The sequence below is a fragment of the Talpa occidentalis genome, unplaced genomic scaffold (assembly GCF_014898055.3).
Source record: "Talpa occidentalis isolate TD23 unplaced genomic scaffold, MPIMG_talOcc4v2.1 talOcc4.9, whole genome shotgun sequence".
Classification (NCBI taxonomy): domain Eukaryota; kingdom Metazoa; phylum Chordata; class Mammalia; order Eulipotyphla; family Talpidae; genus Talpa; species Talpa occidentalis.
The window spans coordinates 57,761,745-57,778,343 of record NW_023605305.1 but is presented as its reverse complement, the minus strand read 5'-3'; the positions used below and the strand labels follow the sequence as shown (position 1 = coordinate 57,778,343).

The 16,599-nt window shown below is 38.1% G+C and overlaps 1 non-coding gene across 1 annotated transcript; it reads right to left on the bottom strand.

Moving 5' to 3' along the window:
• Positions 1-13,577: 13,577 nt before the first annotated feature.
• On the bottom strand, positions 13,578-13,684 carry LOC119237407 (U6 spliceosomal RNA). The gene has a single exon (XR_005123332.1). It is a non-coding gene; the product is annotated as a U6 spliceosomal RNA (small nuclear RNA).
• Positions 13,685-16,599: the final 2,915 nt, after the last annotated feature.

Sequence of the window (16,599 nt, the reverse complement as noted above, 5' to 3'; positions counted from 1 at the left end):
TTTAGTTTTCCCTGAACTGGAAATAAGAGTGAAAGACACATTTGAAAATTCAAGATGCCTTAGGTTATAGGGATAAGTTTACTTGCTAAAACATTGGAAACAATTGGAATTGCCTTATCAACTTCTCAACTATAAAGGCATGAGAAGGAAATAAAATCCTGTGCTTATGACCTTGGATTAAGGCAGACCTTCTTTTAAAAGACCTAACAAAATAAAAGTCATTATCTCAAAGATTGTTATAAATCAAAATCTCAGTACTACAAAAAATAACTAAGAAAATGTAATTGCAGTATTAGAACAAGGCTTGGTAATGATAATAACAACATATGCTAATTACCCAATTACCAGGCAAAGAGTTCCTCTTTAGTGAAAAGAAAACAAATGGTAATCATATGAAGACATGTTCAACCTAGAAATAACAAGATGCAAATTAAAATGAGGTAAGTTTTTTTAACCTGGAGTTGGCAATAATCTCAAAGTTTATAATATTAAACATTAGTGTGAGCATGTATATTGGTATAGACTTTGAAAAATCTGATAAAATTTATTTTTTTTTAAGTTATGGTGTTTTATCCATTAATGAACTTTTTTTAAAGATTTATTTATTTATGCATACAAGAACTGGGGTACAGGCCAAAGGTGCGAGGGGTGAGAGGATTCACCAAGGACAGAGTGGGGAACAGAACAGGCAGACTGACTGAAATACACTGCTGAGGGGAGCAGTGGGCAAGACAGGAGAGGTCTGCTGGGCCATGTGGGTAGCTCCCTGCCCGGGGATCTGTAAATAGCCCCATAATGCTGACACTTAAACCCTTGCGCAACCAGGGAGGCCCAAATCTGATAAAATTTAAATGCACGCATTGATTCAGAAAGTTTACTTACATGCGAGCATAAGAAAACTTGACAAATATGTTGGCTAAAGCATTTATGGAAGAAAAGAATTGAAGACACCTTCAATCATGACTAAGTAAAATGTGGGATACCTTAAAAAAACAGGTCTCTGTGCATAGACATGTTTATATCTAGAAGATATATTGCTGGGTTAAAAAAAAAAAAGCAAACAGCCCAGAAATACATATAATGTATTACCTGTAATTTGAAAAACACAACAAAAAATAGTTCATTTCCTTAAGGACACTATCATGTCTGTGAATGAATAGGGGGAAAAGAACAAGGGGATCCACACCAACAGATCCTAGTAATTATCACTTACGTCCAGGAGTAGGTAAAGGGGGTAGCAATAACCTAAGGATAGTAGAGTTCTTATGTATATTTCAAATTTTGCAAGAAAAAAATAAATCTCATTTGTGTTATTAAATTTTTTTAATTTTATTTTTTACATAGAATAACTGGGGTATAGGCCAGAGGTGCCAGGGGTGAGAGGACTCACCAGAGACAGAGTGGGAAGCAGAACAGGTGGATCTACTGAAATACACTGCTGAGGGGAGCAGCAGGCAGGATGGAACTCAGGCTGTAGTGGTGACAGAGCTGAGACTTAATCCCTAGACTACCAGGGAGGCCCCAATTAGTAAAATAATTTAAAGCTAGTACATAACAATAAGACACTACTCTGCAATAAGAAGCAAACCATGGACATGGGCAGCATCTCCATGAATCTCACAGATTGGAGGCAAAGCAGAAGAAGCCAGCACAGGAGAGTGCACTCTGAGTAAGTTCATTGTGATAAAGTTCTAGAACATGCGAGACTAATCCATAGCACGAAAAAAATCTAAGCTGTGCTTACTTCTGAGGGTGGGGAGACAGATGAGGTGACTAGGGCGGTAGAAACATGGGTCATGAGGATGGATCCATTGTTACTATCAGACTGTTATCATCTCTGCATTTCAAGGTATGTAAAGTGGGCCTTAATAACACAATTAACAAAATTTTCTAGCTATGTCCATTTGTCATAGTACAATGTTGAAAATCTTCCTTTTGCCCCAAATTAAACTAATCTGTTCTTGCACGGATGTGCTCATCCTTAATTTCCCATCTCTGCCAGCATCTCACAGGGTGATTGGTCACTCAAGCTCAGCTTAGATGCCACATGAGGACAGTCAGGCCACAACGGCATGAGCATGGTTTGAGGAGAAGAGAAAGGCATTGCATTTGTCTGCAGAGAACAAGCATTGAAAGTGCTGTATGACCAGCCCCATGAAGGAGATTGGAGAGAGGAATTGTGAGTCACTTACTGTGCTAACTGATCAGCCCATGTTTCATGTTTAGGAATCAGTTTACAGAGAGGGGAAGGAGAATAGATGAAAAGGAAAAGGACACCAGTTCAGCCTTTTAATTATGGAAAAGTTGGAAAGGGCAAAGAAACCACACAAATGGACACGTACCCTTGAGGGAAAAGGATGCAGTATTAGAGCTATGTTTTCTGTGGGCCTCCAAAAGGCAACAAATTTTCAGATAGTTCTTTCTTCACATCATATAAGAAGAGGGGTGCAAATGTGGAATTTCAGCAAAGACCTATGCTGGCCAATGAGGAGAGGGGTAAGGCAGGTTCTCCTCCCAGCCTGGTGACTGGGATTCCTAGTAAGGGAAATGAACTTTTGACCAAATTAATGATAAGATTTAAAATGTAAATAATTGGGAGCTGTGAGGATTAAATGAATGGGTACATGAGGAAAAATTCCTGGCATCAAATATTCATAAATGTTATCTGAAAGTAGTAGCAGCAGTAATACTATGAAACAACCAAAATCCAGACTATTTTGGCTTTTGCAGACATTTCTTAATTAATTATAGTTTTAAAAAAGTCCAACCTATCTCAGCTGGAAGAAAAGGCAAAGGGAGAAAATAGGACAGTTTTGCAATTTGCACCAGATAGTTAGAGAATGTGGTAGATTCCCCGCTCAGGTTGGTAGATGGTGTGAGCAGGCAGGGATGTAACCAGTCCCTGACCTGAGGGAGGCTGGAGGTGAGGCAGACAGTGTAACAGCATCCAGATCTGGAGACCTAACGGGCTGGAGGCCAGAGCACCCTTGCACTGAGCCATTCAAGGTTAAGGCCTAAGCTGAACTGTGGCCTCTACTGTCTTCTCACTGTCTCATAAGCCTCATCCATTAATGTACTGCCTGATCCTCAGTATTGAAGGACAGTGTCCATAGAATACATGTGGATGCTTTTTTTATATAAAAATTTTTACTATAAGCATATAACATAAAATTTGCCATTTTGACCATTTAAGCATATGACTCAGTGGCATTAAATATATCTGCAATGTTGTGTAATCATCACCATGATCTCTTTCCAAAACTTTGCATCACCCTAAAATGTAGGTATGTTTTACCTCTCCTGATTTGCAGAATGACAATTCCATTATTAAATATTGGAGCTAAAAGGATCTTGGAGATTTTCCCCAATCATCTTATTTGTACAGATAAGAGAACTGATACTCAAAAAGGCTTTATTCAAGGCCACAAAGTTACCCTGTCCCCAGGCTAGAGCTCAAATCCAGATTTCTTGATTCTTAATCAAGAGCTCAGTCACCAGGGAGCTGTTTCTATCATATACTCTTGTTTATTCTTCTTCAACTATTTCTAGCTACTGAAATTAATTAGTTTAATGCAGAGGTATAATGTCAAATGCCTAGCAGAGCCTAGAGGCCCAAGACAGATTGTCAGTAGATGTTTCTTAGATAAACAAATTAAGCTGACAGCTCGAAAGGTTAATAAATCCCTCCATCTAAATGAGAGTAGCCAACTTTAATATCATTGCCAAATAGTTGCCATTTTTTAAATAAAAGTCAAAAATTTAGATTTGTGTGGATACTGTCAATATTAAATATTATATGTGTAAAAAAATGTTTGAAGGCTATAGTCATTATTCAGAATTTAGTACTTCCATAAATCCAATTTGTTATTAGAATCTCTGGAGAAGTATGAGTCCCCAGCAACCATCAAAGTGGTTGGCATGTAATAGACACTGGATCAATGTTTATTAAAGTGAATAGATTGTGACTCCACTCCATATTTTCTCCACAGGCTAAAACACTGGAGGTAATCAACAAAGACCTATAGAAAAGATGTTTGTGTGTTTAGTGAGAAGACAAGAAATTGACCAGTCAAGTCATGTATGTATTCACTGATTTTTTTGATTCACAAGTTCATTGACCACATGCTATAGAGCAGGCACTGTGGTAGATATTGGATATGCAGAAAACAGAAATACACAGTCCTTACCTTCCAGGAGCTCACAAACTCATATAAACCACTCTAACACAATGTCATAACTATTAACAGAAAGGTGATGTCCACTGCAAGTGTAGTGAAAGTCCCTAGGTGGGGGTGGGTTTAAAGGCTCAGGGAGAGGGGAGAGGACTTGTCAAAACTGGAAATAGTTTACCAGTGACAGGCTACAAGTGGAGGATGAAAAAGAGGAGGTGGTTGGATAGATGGTGCTGCTTAGTCTCAAAATTCTGCATTCCTCTTGTCTATATTAGGAACGCTGCTCCTGAGTGGTAGTAAGCCACTTGTTTAATTGCCCTGAAACTACAGATAGACTTCAGCCCTAAAATCTTATATTTTATCCCCTTTTTAATGACAAGTGCATCAAGACTTATTTTTTTATTTATACATTTTTACATCATTTTTCATTTTTGCACAATGTATACATTTTCATCTTGATTATAGTCCCCATACAATTCCCACCCCCCTTATTTTGATCCTACTCCCTCCTTTCCCCCTTGTAGTGTGTCTCTTGTTTATAGTTGATTGTTGATTTTGATTTTTACTTGTTATAATTAGTCTTTTTCCTAGTTCCTTATTTAGGTTTTCTAAATTCCTGGTATGAGTGAGACCACCCGGTATTTTTCTTTTTCTTTCTGGCTAATTTCACTGAGCATGATCCCTTCCAGCTCCATCCATGTTGCTGCAAATGGCATGAGTTTATCTTTTTTTATTGCTGAGTAATATTCCATTGTGTGTATGTACCACATCTTGATCCAGTCATCTATTTTTAGGCATTTGGGTTGTTTCCATAGCTTAGCTATTATAAATAGTGCTGCCATAAATATAGGGGTGCAGGTACCCTTTGAATTAATGTTTCTGTGTCCTTTGGGTAAATACCTAGGAGTGGGATTGCTGGATCATATGGAAGGTCCATCTTTAGCAGGTTGAGGAATCTCCACACGGCTTTCCATAGTGGTTGGACCAGTTTGCACTCCCACCAGCAGTGCAGGAGAGTTCCTTTTTCTCCACATTCTCGCCAACATTTGTTGTTGCTAGTTCTTTTAATATGTACCATTCTCATTGGTGTAAGATGGTATCCCATTGTTTTGATTTTGATTTTCATTTCCTTGATTACAAGTGATATTGAACATTTTTTCATACGCCTGTTGGCCATTTGCATTTCTCCTTTGGAGAAGTTTCTATTTAGCTTTTCTGCCCATTTCTTGGCTGGATTTTTTACTTTGTTTTTGTTGAGTTTTATCAGCTCTTTGTAGATTTTTGTGATCAGTCCTTTATCATTAGGACTGAGGTATGCAAAAAAATTTTTCCCAGTCGGTGGGGTGTCTCTTTGTTTTTGTTATTGTCTCTTTTGCTGCTCAGAAGCTCTTTAATTTGATGTAGTCCCAGCTGTTTATCTTTGCCTTCACTATCACTGCTTTGGGTGATGTGTCTTTAAAGATGTTACTGAGGTGTATGTCATGTAGTGTTTTGCCTATATTTCCTTCTATGTATTTTATGGTTTCAGGTCTTATGTCTAGTTCTTTAATCCATTTTGAGTTGGTTTTTGTGCATGATGTGAGGTAGTAGTCAAGCTTCCTTCTTTTGCATGTAGTGATTCAGTTTTCCCAGCACCATTTATTGAACAAACTTTCTTTGCTCCAATGCATAGTCTTTGCTCCTTTGTCAAAGATTAGTTGACTGTAAATCTGTGGGTCTATTTCTGGATTTTCTATTCAGTTCCATTGGTCCGTGTGTCTGTTCTTGTTCCAATACCATGCAGTTTTGATTATTATGGCTTTGTAGTATAGTTTGAAGTCTGGGAGTGTGATGCCTCCAAATAGCTTTGGCTATTTGGGGTTTTTGGTGGCTCCATATGAATTTCATCAGTATTTGTTCTATTTCTTTGAAGAATGTCATTGAAATTTTTATTGGAATAGCATTGAATCTGTAAATTGCTTTTGGTAGGATGGCCCTTTTGATAATGTTAATTCTTCCAATCCATGAATAGGGGATATCTTTCCATTTCTTTGTGTTTCTTCTATTTCTTTTAACAGTGTTTTATAGTTTTCTTTGTATAGGTCCTTTACCTCTTTTATTAGGTTTATTCCCAAGTATTTGATTATTTTTGTTTCAATCATGATGGGATGGTTTTCTTGATTTCTTCTTCTTCAGATTTATTGTTTGTGTATAGGAAGGCTGCTGATTTTTGTGTGTTGATTTTGTATCCTGCTACTTTTCTAAACTGATTGATTAGTTTGATTAGTTTTTCTGTGGAGTTTTTGGGATTCTCTATGTATATTATCATATCATCTGTGAATAGTGATAGTTTAACTTCTTCCTTCCCTATTTGGATTTCTTGTATGTCTTTCTCTTGTCTTATTGCTGTGGCTAGGACTTCCAGTATTATATTGAAAAACAGTGGTGAGAGTGGATATCCTTGTCTTGTTCCCGATCTTAATGGAAATACTTTTAACTTTTCACCATTGAGAATGATATTGGCTATGGGCTTGTCATATATGGCCTTTATGATGTTGAGGTGTGTTCCTGGTAGCCCAAGAATTTCAAGGGCCTTTTTCATAAATGGGTATTGTACTTTGTTGAAAGCTTTCTCAGCATCTATTGATATTATCATGTGGTTTTTATATTGCTTTTTGTTGATCTGTTAGATTACATTGATTGATTTTTGGATGTTGAACCATCCTTGTGTCCCTGGAATAAATCCTACTTGGTCATGGTGAATTATCTTATGAATTTGTTGTTGGATTCTGTTAGCTAAAATTTTATCGAGGATTTTTGCATCAGTGTTCATTAGAGAGATTGGCCTGTAGTTTTCTTTTTTTGTGTTGTCCTTGTTCAGTTTTGGTATTAGTGTAATGTTGGCTCCATAGAATGTGTTTGGTATTATCCCTTCCTTCTCAATTTTTTGAAAGTGTTTATGAAGGATAGGCACTAGTTCGTTTCTGAATGTTTGGTAGAATTTATTTGTAAATCCATCTGGTCCTGGGCTTTTGTTTGGGGGGAGGGTTTTGATTACTATTTCAATTTCACTGCTTGTAATTGGTCTGTTTAGGTGTTTTATTTCCTCTTTATCTAGCTTTGGGTGATTGTAAAGTTGTAGGAATTTGTCCATCTCTTCTAGATCATTGAACTTGTTTCCATATAACTGTTCATGGTAGTTTCTGATTATTCTTTTGATTTCTGCTGTGTCTGTTGTGATTTCTCCTCTTTTATTTGTGACCCTATTTATATGTGCTTTCTGCCATTTTTCCTTTGTAAGCCTGGCTAGGGGTTTGTCTATTTTATTTATCTTTTCGAAGAACCTACTTTTGGTTTCATTGATATTTTGGATTGTTTTTTTAGTTTCTATTTCATTTATTTCTGCTTTGATTTTTATTATTTGCTTTCTTCTACTGGCTTTAGTTTTTGTTGTTATTGTTCTTTCTCTAGTTGTAGGGTTGTTTTTTTTTTTTAGTTCTTTTTTATTTTTTGATGTGAGCCTATATTGCTATATATTTTCCTCTTATTGCTGCTTTTGCTGTGTCCCATACATTTAGGAAATTGGTGTCCTTGTCATTCAACTCAAAGTATTTTTTAATTTCTTCTTTGATCTCCTCATTAGTCCAGTGGTCTTCCAGTAGTGTGGATAGGAGGGTTCCTTGCCTTCTTTTTATGGTTTATTTCTAGTTTTGCGTCAAAACTTATTTCCAATAATGTTTCCTATCATAGTATCTCATTGTTTAATAGTAAAAGATTAGAAATGAGAAAATTATAGAGAATTAAAGACATTATTATGCAGTGGAATAGCTTGCAGTATTTATATATTGCTCTTAAAGAATACAGAATTGCATGGGAAAATGTATTAATTGTAATACTAGGTTTTGAAAAGAATATAAAATTGTATGTTCAATTCCAGATTTAAAAATACAGGGAAAGATATGTTTGCATAAGCAAAAGAGTTTCAAGTACATATATTTAAATGTTAATAGTGGATTTTTTTAATGTCCTAATTACAGATTATTTACTTTTTTCTCTGTATTTTCCACGTTTGAAAATATCATTCTCAGTTAAAAAAAAAAAAAGTTAGATTGCAGTATTATCTTGGACCCATATTGGGTTATCTATCTAGTGAGACCCTTTGTCTGGGAAGAGTCCCCAGATTCCCACTCTAAATCCGCAAGGTCATGGAGGTGATTCCAAGGACTCAAGTGTACAAAGTCACATGGTTCCCTTGGCTAAGTCAGCTAGTCCGTAGGTGGGCATCTGACCCAAGCTAGATCAATCAGATGGCATTTCCTGACAATTTGAAAATAAAATCCTTCCCAAATCAAGTGTCCTTTTGAATGGAAGTAATATAAACTTGGGAGCTAGAGGTTGACCTTTATTTTGTTTTTATTTTTATTTTTTGCTTTGTGGACTATGGAGTAGAGATAAATAGTCTCAGAGGCAAAAGGAAATTTGCCAGAAAAAGAGAAGGAGAGCAGCAAATGTGTCAGATTCCCATGACAGATGTGTTCCCTCTAACTATCCTCTCAGTGTCACCCTGAATTTCCATGAGAAATCTGTGCACCTTAGAAGAAATTTCTCTCTTTTGCTTAATTTGAATCAACATGGCTTTTGTTTCTTGAAACCTAGAGCTCCACCTAATACCAATAGCTTTGGGAGCATAAGAAGAGAAACCAAGGTCATGAAGAGAGCTTCTAAATGATGCTTTTCTGTGAGGTCAAGGACTACATTTCAGGCTGCTATCTGCAAGCCCAACAGGCAAATGGCTGGTGCATCAGCATGCTTACTCAGAGCTGAGAGAATGAATAATGCATTTAGCATGGCATCTTTCATTCAACTTGCTCTACATTCCTATGTAGTAATTAGTAAGAATTTGTCAGGTGTAGTAAAAGAGACACTGTGAGCCCCTCTCTCCTCCTTCCTACAGGAAAAGTACTCCATTTACCTGATCTGGGAAACGTTATCATTTCTCAAATTCCACCATCATTTCATTTGTAATTAAAGGTTAGATATGGCTCAGAAATTTCTTACTTGCTGAGGGACAAAAGACTTCATTTGGAAGATACAGAGCTATTCTCAGTAAAGGAAAAGCATGTAAATTGACATAAATATAATCAGATGGCATTTTCTAGAATTTATGATCCTTCGTCCAACATTCACGAGCAGCCACAGTGTTCAACTTGCTGCCAAGCCACTCTCTGTTTTCGACTTCATGGTTTGTTAGAGAAAAACGCAGAATCATTTGAATTGAGTCCTTTCTTCCCCAAGACAATAGGGCAAAATATGTAAGGTATAAAAATAAGGTAGCTTGGAAAAGTTTTGAATTTTTTGAAACGATGAACCAGGTCAAATTTCTAAAGTTTCCAGCAACTCCAACATCTTACTTTGGAAATAGGAGCAGATGTTTCAAAGTGGTAAAACCACTTGCATTAATAGCATTACTGAATGTTGTTAACAGTGTGAAGTCTTTAAGAAGTTATCTGACCTACTAAAATTAAATAGGAGGTTTAAAAGGCTTTGGAAATGTGCAATGTACTACCTTCAAATTGCAATGTCAGGTTGCTAACTGATGGATTCAACTGCTAATTTTAAGGCTATTTTCTACCACCATATGGCACACATGATCGTTTAACTCTGAAGGGCAAAGTTGGCAGGGCCAACAGAAAGAAAAAGAAAATTGAGTCACAACCATCCAAATATTTTAAATGTGTCAGCTTGGCCTCTTTGGGAAACAGGCTTGTAATTTTTAATGAGAGCCTTATATACACAGCCTTACAAGCTGAGGTCAATATTTATGTTAAATTCTCTAAAATTCTGGAGATAGTCCCTAAGGCTTCACCAATACCAGGCAGTGTGCTGAGTCCTGGACATACAGTGACTAATGAAAAAGACAAGCATCTTCAAGAGAGGCTCTGAAAGGGTGAGGAATAGTCATGCAAATGGGGAATGGCGAAGTGTTCAAGGCCAGGGAGGGGCATATTAAAAGGCCTGAATGAGTCAGAAAGATTGTGGTTTTAATATGTATGACCTTTCTATATGTTGTGATGCTTTAATATCTTGGGGCCTTATTCACAGGGAAGGACTGCCCCTCCTACGGTTAGCCAATTCCTAGGGATTGCAAACACGCCTTTGATGTGCTAACCAATCTATCCTAAATCCATTCCTCCACTCACCTTTTACCAAAATCCTATAGTTCAGGACACTGTTCCCTGCCCTAGATCACCCCAGGGCCAGGTGCAACTAGGGACCTCCCCAAGAACCCCGATCTCCTTGAAATGATTCACACTATTTAATTCTAAACCTGCCTTTCCTACAGAAACCACAGTAAAGACTCCTGCCAATGTCTTCTCCACATTCCTTCTGCCTCCTGATCGAGCCTTGTGTTTCCCCAAATGGTTCTGCTAGGCCTGACATGACCCTCTCCTCGGGAACTGTGAATTAAGAAGCTACCTTTTTTCCCCCAGTTTTATCAAGATGTAATTGATATATAGCATTGTGTTAGTTTTAGATGTGCAACCTGTTAATTAGATATAAGTATATGCTATGAAGTGTTCACCACAATAAGTTTAGGTAACATCCATCAAACTACTTTTTCAATAGTAGTCATCTTTTGATTTATTGCCCTCACCATACCTGAAGGAAATCAAAATCCAAGCAGTACCTAACTCTCATATTGTCATAGAATCATCAAAAATTGAAAAATATTAGGATAAAGGCCAACAAAAGGAATATTAGCATATACAGCACTAAAAATATTTTGAATACAAAACTGAAAAAATTTTCTAATAAAAATGTCATCCATACAAGTCAGGAGAAGAGAGAAAGGTCAGTGTTGGCGATATAAATTTGAGAGTTGTCACTATATATATATATTTGAAGTCATGAGCTGGATTGAGAGTGGCTGGAGATGGAGAAGAGATGATCAAGGACTCAATCCTGTTAAGTCACTTCATTTGAGATGAAAATAAGCGATTGATAGAAGAAAATTATGTTTATCCAATGGAAGAGGTAATATGAAGTCCTTAAAAATGTTTAGATGCTACAGAATATAGAAGCATATTTATTATCATGGGAACAAAGCAATATACAAAATTATATATCAATATGACACTTGTTATAAGTATGTAGGTTTCAGGCCTCTCTGGTGGTGCAAGGGGTTAAGCACCGCATTATGAGGCAATTTGCAGCCTCTGCAGCACAAGTTCAATTCGATCGCCGGCTGGCCAGGGAGCCATGGCTCAGCAGACCTCTCCTGTCTTGCCCACTGCTCCCATCAGCAGTGTATTTCAGTCAGTCTGCCTGTTCTGTTCCCCACTCTGTCCCTGGTGAATCCTCTCACCTCCCGTTTCTCTGGCCTGTACCCTGGCTCTTATATGCATAAATAAATAAATCTTTAAAAATATATAAGTATGTAGGTTCTGAGTTGCATATATAGATAGGTATATCTATGATTTCATGAGGAAGAGAGAAAGGAAAGACATAAAATGATAACATATGAAGAAAATTCCTTTTTATATATGCCTATCTTTTACCAATCTACTCATCTTCCAACCTGTCATTTTTCTCCCTGTCAACCTGTAGTTATCAATGTTGGCACAGAGGTACAGAAACCCAAAGTTTGGCTGTTTGCTTGGCTGTTTCTGAATTCTGATTGTGTCTAGAAATGAGTATTTACTGCGTCTGTTAAAGGATCTTTGGGATTAAACACAAAATATAATATTATGTATTACCTTTCCATGAGACTTATCCTTTTAAGAGTGCAAGTCAAATTGCTACAAAGTTACTTTTAAAATAAAGATCCTCGGGCCTCCCCAGTGGCGCAGCATTTGAGCGCTGGGTTGCGAACCTGCCCGCAGCCTCTGCGGCGCCGGTTCGATCCCCGGCTGCTCCCCAGCCACAGGAGGAGGGTCCCACATGGCGCTCAGACCTCTCCTGCCGCCCGCTGCTCCCCTCAGCAGTGTACTTCGGTCCTTCTGCCTGCTCTGCTCCCCACTCTGGCTCTGGTGAATTCTCTTACCCTCCGCGCTTCTGACTGTACCCAGTGCATGTATAAACAAAACAAACAAACAAATAAATAAATAAATAAGCATGCCTCTATAAAATTTAAAAAATAAATAAATAAAAATAAAGATCCTCAAAATTAACATCTTATATTAATAGGGAAAAAAATGTTAATAGGAGTTTTCTCTGGGTAGTAAAACTACAGATTACTTCCCCCTAATTTCTAATTATGCTTACCAATTTCTTGTAATGAATATATATTATATTTATCAATGGGGAAATTTTTTTTAATAACCAGCTTTTCTCACTTTCAAAAGTAATAAAGAGGTCACTTTTCTATAACAATCATATTTTTCTTCAACTTTTTTTTCAATAAACTTAGATATCTATGGTTAACTTAGTGTGTTTATCTATAATTTGTTGACAATTCAATAATAGTAGATTTTTTTAATGAAATGAAACACATGTCTTCTTTTGAAGGTGAATATTGCTGAGAAAGCTCATCAAGCAAACTGAAATAATTATGGAGACTTTTTAATCACCCCTACCTGAAACCTACTCTATATGAAGTCTTTCCCCCAATCAGTCGATGAGTGTTTTGGGGGTCAAAAGTCTGAGAGTCACCCTTGATTTCTCCCTCTCGCTCACATTCCACTTCTAATCCATCAGGAAATTCTGTCAGCTCTATTTTCAGAACGTACACAGATCCCATCACTTATCACTTCCACTGCTCTGTTCTGAGTCACCAGCATTTCTTCTCCGAATTACTTGAACAAACTGTTCTCTAGTCTTCCTGCTTCTTCCTGGATCTCCTAGATTCCCTGTACAGCAGCTAGATTGTAAAACATAGCTCAGATGATGGGACCCCTCAGCTTAAAATCCCATGGTGGTTCCACATCACATTCAAAGAAAGTTCTTTGGTGTCTGTCTGGCCCTAGACAATCTACCCACTCCCACCCCACCCCTAGCCCAGCACACAAACACACACACACTCACATACTCACACTCTTCCACCCCAGCCTCAGTTAAGTCTTTGATGTCACTCATGGCCATTTGCTCCCCATCTCACTCAGCCTACTCTAGACACACTGTCCTGGTCTCTCTTAGGGTCTTTACCCTGCTGGTCCCCCTGCTGAGCATATTTCCTCCTGATTCCCTGCAGTGTCAACTCCTCTCACCCTTTCTTGTCTACATTCTATATTAATTTTTTTTACATCATTGTTCATTTTTAAACAATATTTGCTTCCCCACCCCCTCAGGTGTAGTCCCCATAGAGTTTCCTTCACCAGTGCACCCGTGCACCATTACCTCAGTCCCCTGTGCTCCACCCTTCCTCCCTCTGATCCCTCTCCCTCCTCCCCCCTGCAGGATGTCTCTGATTTATAATTGTCCTTTTTTAAAAACACGGGACACTTCACAAATTTGCATATCATCCTTGCACAGGGGCCATGCTAATCTTCTCTGTATCGTTCCAATTTTAGTATATGTGCTGCGGAAGTGAGCACTCTTATCTATGCTCTAATGTGACCTTCTCAATGTAATGGATCCCCTCTACCTAAACTCTTAACTCCTTGTATCCTTTACTATTTTTTTCACCAAATACTTATCTTCTAACATATGATATAACTTATCATGTTTGTTATTTACTTTTCATGCCCTCCTGGGTTGTAAACACTATGAAGATTGAGGTGTTTATTTTTGTTCACTGACATAATCCAGGCATCTAGAATAGTGCCATCTTAAAGTAAATATTTGTTGCATTACCCCATTACTATAAGGTGCAGTTTACACTGGCTCCTTAGCAACCCATCAATTTCATGCCGGCCCCTGTTCTTCTGGTAAACAGAATGAGAAGATGGCCCTCAATTAAGTTAGGTATTACTAACAGCTAGACTTAACTGAGTGGTCACTGTGTCCTAGACACTGTTCTAAGGGCCTCACATGTAGTAGATCACTTTATTCTCACATTAGTCCTATGGCATGGGTGCTATCATTGTCTTCATGATAGAGGAGGAAGCTATGGCACAGAGAGGTTAAGGATGATGTCTAATGTCACACAGCATTGAAGAGTCTGAGTCAGCATTTGAACCCAGAAAACCTAGAATCAGAATATTCACAACTACATTTTGCAGCTCTCAGACTCACAGGCATATAGGGAGTAAAGACCCTTCATGACTCTAGATTTGCTGTAGGTGGGAATGACCTCCTCTTGACAACATCCTCAATATATTGAAAGATTAATCTCAAGTTTTTATTCATGGAATCTTTTTTTTTTTTTTTTTTTTTTATTTATTTATTTATTTATTTATTTATTTATTTATTTATACAAGCACTGGGGAGTCAGAAGAATGGGAGGGTGAGAGAATTCACCAGAGCCAGAGTGGGGAGCAGAGCAGGCAGAAGGACCGAAGTACACTGCTGAGGGGAGCAGCGGGCAGCAGGAGAGGTCTGCGCGCCATGTGGGACCCTCCTCTGGTGGCCAGGGAGCAGCCGGGGATCGAACCGGCACCGCAGAGGCCGCTGGCAGCTTCGCAACCCAGCGCTCAACCGCTGCGCCACCGGGGAGGCCCTGTTCATGGAATCTTAATATTTTAACATTTTTTGCTCTTTCTCCTTGGTAGGCTGGGGGAAAAAAAACATTTCCCTTCATTCATCTATCATTCATATATTTCCTTCCATACATTATTTTTCCCAAATCAAATTCCTGTTTTAGTTTAATAATTTTTGCATTAATGGAAATGTCTTTTAAGGAAAACTGGTCTTTTTGCTAATAATAATACTAAACAATACAAATCCTAGAATACCTACTTCCCTTGAATTTATTTTTTGACTATGAGTAAAAAGTAGTGCACTGTGCCTAGCAAAATTTATTTCCACAAAATGAAAACTGGTTAAATTGATCATTCCTGTACTGTTTGGATATTTTTATTGCTACACTGGTGGGAGAATTTATACAGCTCTCTCCTTCTGTGTTCCCTTCCACGATGATTAAAATTTAAATAAGTTTGCCAGTAGGCCTGTTTGGCAGCTGTCGTGTCTATTAAACAGAGTGCATCTTTAGAGCATTCCATTCTGTGCTAAGTAGAAAGAATTTTAAAGGAAAATAACCTACCTTCCTGAAGAGTGAAGAGGTTACACTTCATTCAAGTGAAAGTTAAGATGCAATGGATTTGTTGTGAATAGATATTATTGTAATAGGCCAGGCCTTCAAGTGTGATTATACCTTTGTGACTGAAACGCCTTTAACCTGTGGAGAATCCATCAGAGATGGAAGTGCATGTGCCTATTTTTGTGCCTCTCCGTATTCTGAATTCCCCAAGGGCTGCTGGAGTGAAATGCTGCATTACTTCAGAACTTGGCCCAACTGAGCTGTCTAGTTGTTGTAAAGTTAGCGTGTTGCCTGATGCTTTTTGATTGTATTTAAGACAGACCATATGACCTCTTGATGATATTTATCAGAGGAATAAGCAGTGTTGTTCAGATGCTGCAGGATTTGTCAACATAGTTCTTAATTATTGAAACACTTCAGATATGAGTATCCTACCATAATTACTAAGAAAAATCATGTTTTCATATATATCTACTGTTTTCATTTATCACTGATATGAATATCAGTTCAAGATGTTGTATGAGAAATGTGTCCCGAAACACACAGGCTGGACTAACTGGGTCACAATCACCCAGACCCAGGCTGAGAAGGGTTCCATGTGCACAGCAGTTGAACATAAGTCAATCAGTGAAGAAAAAAAATGCCCATGATCTGTGACCTCAAGCCATCAATCTGTAACTGGATCCCAGAGGCCCCGGGGTAAGGGGCAAGCAAGGCAGTATTTTGGGTCCTGAATTATGCTGGCCTCAGCCCGCAGCTTGCAACTATTTCCGCAATCCTGGCCCTAACAAGGCTGTTTCTGGCCATGGCTCCCTGGAGCCCACTTGAGCCCTGACCTGAGTACAGGCTGGTTTAGGCAGAAGCTGGGCTTTTCCCTTTTATAAGTAGCTCCAGAATCCTAAATGGGCCAATCAGGTTCAAGCTAAATGGACCAATCAGGATTTTTTTTAAAAAAAATCACCCAGAGAGCTTTTTAAAATGCAGAGTCCTGGGGTCCACTCTCAAATATTCAGAGTCCATAGGTTTGAATAGGGCTTCAGAATTGATGATGACATAACTAATTGTGACATATCATCAGGTATAATGGCCAGTGTCCACAGACATTCATGGAGCTGTATTACAGACATCCAGGCCCTAACCACTGCCAAACTGTAAGCAACTTTCTATTAATATAGCCCCTTTAGGGCCCAGCTAAAAAAGATGTATTGAGTTTATTTGAGTTGAATTGCTTTGACTTGGAAAATGATGCTTGGAAGTGAACACGAAGTCACTGGAAAGCTTCATCCTCCTCCACAAACTAATAGGCCTTTG